Raw genomic sequence first — 6312 nt, 5'->3', positions numbered from 1 at the left:
TGTTTGGGAGTGTGTGTGTGAGTGAGACAGTGTGTTTGGGAGTGTGTGTGTGAGTGAGACAGTTTGTTTGGGAGTGTGTGTGTGAGTGAGATAGTGTGTTTGGGAGTGTGTTTGTGAGTGAGATAATGTCTTTGGGAGAGTGTGTGTGAGTGAGACAGTGTGTTTGGGAGTGTGTGTGTGAGTGAGACAGTGTGTTTGGGAGTGAGACAGTGTGTTTGGGAGTGTGTGTGTGAGTGAGACAGTGTGTTTCGGAGTGTGTGTGTGAGTGAGACAGTGTGTTTGGGAGTGTGTATGTGAGTGAGACAGTGTGTTTGGGAGTGTGTTAGTTAGTGAGACAGTGTGTTTGGGAGTGTGTGTGTGAGTGAGACAGTGTTTGGGAGTGAGACAGTGTGTTTGGCAGTGTGTTTGGGAGTGAGACAGTGTGTTTGGGAGTGTGTATAAGTGAGACAGTGTGTTTGGGAGTGTGTTTGTGAGTGAGACAGTGTGTTTGGGAGTGGGTTTGTGAGTGAGACAGTGTCTTTGGGAGAGTGTGTGTGAGTGAGACAGTGTGTTTGTGAGTGAGACAGTGTGTTTGGGAGTGTGTGTGTGAGTGAGACAGTGTGTTTGGGAGTGTGTTTGTGAGTGAGACAGTGTGTTTGGCAGTGTGTGTTTGAGTGAGACAGTGTGTTTGGGAGTGTGTGTGTGAGTGAGACAGTGTGTTTGGGAGTGTGTGTGTGAGTGAGACAGTGTGTTTGGGAGTGTGTGTGTGAGTGAGACAGTGTGTTTGGGAGTGTGTGTGTGAGTGAGACAGTGTGTTTGGGAATGTGTGTGTGTGTGAGACAGTGTGTTTGGGAGTGTGTGTGTGAGTGAGATAGTGTTTGGGAGTGTGTGTGTGTGAGTGAGACAGTATGTTTGGGAGTGTGTGTGTGAGTGAGACAGTGTGTTTGGGAGTGTGTGTGTGAGTGAGACAGTGTGTTTGGGAGTGATACCGTGTGTTTGGGAGTGTGTTTGTGAGTGAGACAGTGTGTTTGGGAGTGTGTGTGTGAGTGAGACAGTGTGTTTGGCAGTGTGTGTGTGAGTGAGACAGTGTGTTTGTGAGTGAGACAGTGTGTTTGGGAGTGTGTTTGTGAGTGAGACAGTGTGTTTGGGAGTGTGTGTGTGAGTGAGACAGTGTGTTTGGGAGTGTGTGTGTGAGTGAGACAGTTTGTTTGGGAGTGTGTGTGTGAGTGAGATAGTGTGTTTGGGAGTGTGTTTGTGAGTGAGATAATGTCTTTGGGAGAGTGTGTGTGAGTGAGACAGTGTGTTTGGGAGTGAGACAGTGTGTTTGGGAGTGTGTGTGTGAGTGAGACAGTGTGTTTGGGAGTGTGTGTGTGAGTGAGACTGTGTTTGGGAGTGTGTGTGTGAGTGAGACAGTGTCTTTGGGAGTGTGTTAGTTAGTGAGACAGTGTGTTTGGGAGTGTGTGTGTGAGTGAGACAGTGTTTGGGAGTGAGACAGTGTGTTTGGCAGTGTGTTTGGGAGTGAGACAGTGTGTTTGGGAGTGTGTATAAGTGAGACACTGTGTTTGGGAGTGTGTTTGTGAGTGAGACAGTGTGTTTGGGAGTGGGTTTGTGAGTGAGACAGTGTCTTTGGGAGATTGTGTGTGAGTGAGACAGTGTGTTTGGGAGTGTGTGTGTGAGTGAGACAGTGTGTTTGTGAGTGAGACAGTGTGTTTGGGAGTGTGTTTGTGAGTGAGACAGTGTGTTTGGGAGTGTGTGTGTGAGTGAGACAGTGTGTTTGGGAGTGTGTTTGTGAGTGAGACAGTGTGTTTGGCAGTGTGTGTGTGAGTGAGACAGTGTGTTTGGGAGTGTGTGTGTAAGTGAGACAGTGTGTTTGGGAGTGTGTGTGTGAGTGAGACAGTGTGTTTGGGAGTGTGTGTGTGAGTGAGACAGTGTGTTTGGTAGTGTGTGTGTGAGTGAGACAGTGTGTTTGGGAGTGTGTTTGGGAGTGAGACACTGTCTTTGGGAGAGTGTGTGTGAGTGAGACAGTGTGTTTGGGAGTGTGTATGTGAGTGAGACAGTGTTTTTAGGAGTGTGTGTGCGAGTGAGACAGTGTGTTTGGGAGTGTGTGCGTGAGTGAGTCAGTATGTTTGGGAGTGTGTGTGTGAGTGTGACAGTGTGTTTGGGAGTGTGTTTGGGAGTGAGACAGTGTGTTTGGGAGTGTGTGTGTGAGTGAGACAGTGTGTTTGGCAGTGTGTGTGCGAGTGAGACAGTGTGTTTGGGAGTGTGTGTGCGAGTGAGACAGTGTGTTTGGGAGTGTGTGTGTGAGTGAGTCAGTGTGTTTGGGAGTGTGTGCGTGAGTCAGTGTGTTTGGGAGTGTGTGTGTGAGTGAGACAGTGTGTTTGGGAGTGTGTTTGGGAGTGAGACAGTGTGTTTGGGAGTGAGTTTGGGAGTGAGACAGTGTGTTTGGGAGTGTGTGTGTGAGTGAGACAGTGTGTTTGGGAGTGTGTGTGTGAGTGAGACTGTGTGTTTGGGAGTGAGTGTGTGAGTGAGACAGTGTGTTTGGGAGTGTGTTTGTGAGTGAGACAGTGTGTTTTGGAGTGTGTGAGTGAGACAGTGTGTTTGGGAGTGTGTGTGTGTGAGTGAGACAGTGTTTGGGAGTGAGACAGTGTGTTTGGGAGTGTGTTTGGGAGTGAGACAGTGTGTTTGGGAGTGTGTGTGTGAGTGAGACAGTGTGTTTGGGAGTGTGTGTGTGAGTGAGACAGTTTGTTTGGGAGTGTGTGTGTGAGTGAGATAGTGTGTTTGGGAGTGTGTTTGTGAGTGAGATAATGTCTTTGGGAGAGTGTGTGTGAGTGAGACAGTGTGTTTGGGAGTGTGTGTGTGAGTGAGACAGTGTGTTTGTGAGTGAGACAGTGTGTTTGGGAGTGTGTGTGTGAGTGAGACAGTGTGTTTCGGAGTGTGTGTGTGAGTGAGACAGTGTGTTTGGGAGTGTGTGTGTGAGTGAGACAGTGTGTTTGGGAGTGTGTGTGTGAGTGAGACAGTGTTTGGGAGTGAGACAGTGTGTTTGGCAGTGTGTTTGGGAGTGAGACAGTGTGTTTGGGAGTGTGTATAAGTGAGACAGTGTGTTTGGGAGTGTGTTTGTGAGTGAGACAGTGTGTTTGGGAGTGGGTTTGTGAGTGAGACAGTGTCTTTGGGAGAGTGTGTGTGAGTGAGACAGTGTGTTTGTGAGTGAGACAGTGTCTTTGGGAGTGTGTGTGTGAGTGAGACAGTGTGTTTGGGAGTGTGTGTGTGAGTGAGACAGTGTGTTTGGGAGTGTGTGTGTGAGTGAGACAGTGTGTTTGGGAGTGTGTGTGTGAGTGAGACAGTGTGTTTGGGAATGTGTGTGTGTGTGAGACAGTGTGTTTTGGAGTGTGTGAGTGAGACAGTGTGTTTGGGAGTGTGTGTGTGTGAGTGAGACAGTGTTTGGGAGTGAGACAGTGTGTTTGGGAGTGTGTTTGGGAGTGAGACTGTGTTTGGGAGTGTGTGTGTGAGTGAGACAGTGTGTTTGGGAGTGTGTGCGAGTGAGACAGTGTGTTTGGGAGTGTGTGCGTGAGTGAGTCAGTGTGTTTGGGAGTGTGTGTGTGAGTGAGACAGTGTGTTTGGGATAGTGTGTGTGAGTGAGACAGTGTGTTTGGCAGTGTGTGTGTGAGTGAGACAGTGTGTTTGGGAGTGAGACAGTGTGTTTGGGAGTGTGTGTGTGAGTGAGACAGTGTGTTTGGGAATGTGTTTGTGAGTGAGACAGTGTGTTTGGGAGTGTGTTTGGGAGTGAGACAGTGTGTTTGGGAGTGTGTGTGTGAGTGAGACTGTGTGTTTGGGAGTGAGTGTGTGAGTGAGACAGTGTGTTTGGGAGTGTGTGTGTGAGTGAGACAGTGTGTTTGGGAGTGTGTTTGTGAGTGAGACAGTGTGTTTGGGAGTGTGTGTGAGTGAGACAGTGTTTGGGAGTGAGACAGTGTGTTTGGGAGTGTGTTTGGGAGTGAGATAGTGTGTTTGGGAGTGTGTGTAAGTGAGACAGTGTGTTTGGGAGTGTGTGTGTGAGTGAGACAGTGTGTTTGGGAGTGTGTGTGTGAGTGAGACAGTGTGTTTGGTAGTGTGTGTGTGAGTGAGACAGTGTGTTTGGGAGTGTGTTTGGGAGTGAGACAGTGTCTTTGGGAGAGTGTGTGTGAGTGAGACAGTGTGTTTGGGAGTGTGTATGTGAGTGAGACAGTGTGTTTGGCAGTGTGTGTGCGAGTGAGACAGTGTGTTTGGGAGTGTGTGTGTGAGGGAGTCAGTGTGTTTGGGAGTGTGTGCGTGAGTCAGTGTGTTTGGGAGTGTGTGTGTGTGAGTGAGACAGTGTGTTTGGGAGTGTGTTTGGGAGTGAGACAGTGTGTTTGGGAGTGAGTTTGGGAGTGAGACAGTGTGTTTGGGAGTGTGTGTGTGAGTGAGACAGTGTGTTTGGGAGTGTGTGTGTGAGTGAGACTGTGTGTTTGGGAGTGAGTGTGTGAGTGAGAGAGTGTGTTTGGGAGTGTGTTTGTGAGTGAGACAGTGTGTTTTGGAGTGTGTGAGTGAGACAGTGTGTTTGGGAGTGTGTGTGTGTGAGTGAGACAGTGTTTGGGAGTGAGACAGTGTGTTTGGGAGTGTGTTTGGGAGTGAGACAGTGTGTTTGGGAGTGTGTGTGTGAGTGAGACAGTGTGTTTGGGAGTGTGTGTGTGAGTGAGACAGTTTGTTTGGGAGTGTGTGTGTGAGTGAGATAGTGTGTTTGGGAGTGTGTTTGTGAGTGAGATAATGTCTTTGGGAGAGTGTGTGTGAGTGAGACAGTGTGTTTGGGAGTGTGTGTGTGAGTGAGACAGTGTGTTTGGGAGTGAGACAGTGTGTTTGGGAGTGTGTGTGTGAGTGAGACAGTGTGTTTCGGAGTGTGTGTGTGAGTGAGACAGTGTGTTTGGGAGTGTGTATGTGAGTGAGACAGTGTGTTTGGGAGTGTGTTAGTTAGTGAGACAGTGTGTTTGGGAGTGTGTGTGTGAGTGAGACAGTGTTTGGGAGTGAGACAGTGTGTTTGGCAGTGTGTTTGGGAGTGAGACAGTGTGTTTGGGAGTGTGTATAAGTGAGACAGTGTGTTTGGGAGTGTGTTTGTGAGTGAGACAGTGTGTTTGGGAGTGGGTTTGTGAGTGAGACAGTGTCTTTGGGAGAGTGTGTGTGAGTGAGACAGTGTGTTTGTGAGTGAGACAGTGTGTTTGGGAGTGTGTGTGTGAGTGAGACAGTGTGTTTGGGAGTGTGTTTGTGAGTGAGACAGTGTGTTTGGCAGTGTGTGTTTGAGTGAGACAGTGTGTTTGGGAGTGTGTGTGTGAGTGAGACAGTGTGTTTGGGAGTGTGTGTGTGAGTGAGACAGTGTGTTTGGGAGTGTGTGTGTGAGTGAGACAGTGTGTTTGGGAGTGTGTGTGTGAGTGAGACAGTGTGTTTGGGAATGTGTGTGTGTGTGAGACAGTGTGTTTGGGAGTGTGTGTGTGAGTGAGATAGTGTTTGGGAGTGTGTGTGTGTGAGTGAGACAGTATGTTTGGGAGTGTGTGTGTGAGTGAGACAGTGTGTTTGGGAGTGTGTGTGTGAGTGAGACAGTGTGTTTGGGAGTGATACCGTGTGTTTGGGAGTGTGTTTGTGAGTGAGACAGTGTGTTTGGGAGTGTGTGTGTGAGTGAGACAGTGTGTTTGGCAGTGTGTGTGTGAGTGAGACAGTGTGTTTGTGAGTGAGACAGTGTGTTTGGGAGTGTGTTTGTGAGTGAGACAGTGTGTTTGGGAGTGTGTGTGTGAGTGAGACAGTGTGTTTGGGAGTGTGTGTGTGAGTGAGACAGTTTGTTTGGGAGTGTGTGTGTGAGTGAGATAGTGTGTTTGGGAGTGTGTTTGTGAGTGAGATAATGTCTTTGGGAGAGTGTGTGTGAGTGAGACAGTGTGTTTGGGAGTGAGACAGTGTGTTTGGGAGTGTGTGTGTGAGTGAGACAGTGTGTTTGGGAGTGTGTGTGTGAGTGAGACTGTGTTTGGGAGTGTGTGTGTGAGTGAGACAGTGTCTTTGGGAGTGTGTTAGTTAGTGAGACAGTGTGTTTGGGAGTGTGTGTGTGAGTGAGACAGTGTTTGGGAGTGAGACAGTGTGTTTGGCAGTGTGTTTGGGAGTGAGACAGTGTGTTTGGGAGTGTGTATAAGTGAGACACTGTGTTTGGGAGTGTGTTTGTGAGTGAGACAGTGTGTTTGGGAGTGGGTTTGTGAGTGAGACAGTGTCTTTGGGAGATTGTGTGTGAGTGAGACAGTGTGTTTGGGAGTGTGTGTGTGAGTGAGACAGTGTGTTTGTGAGTGAGAC

The sequence above is a fragment of the Scyliorhinus torazame genome, chromosome 24 (genome assembly GCF_047496885.1).
Source record: "Scyliorhinus torazame isolate Kashiwa2021f chromosome 24, sScyTor2.1, whole genome shotgun sequence".
Taxonomy (NCBI): domain Eukaryota; kingdom Metazoa; phylum Chordata; class Chondrichthyes; order Carcharhiniformes; family Scyliorhinidae; genus Scyliorhinus; species Scyliorhinus torazame.
This window is presented reverse-complemented; position numbering follows the sequence as displayed.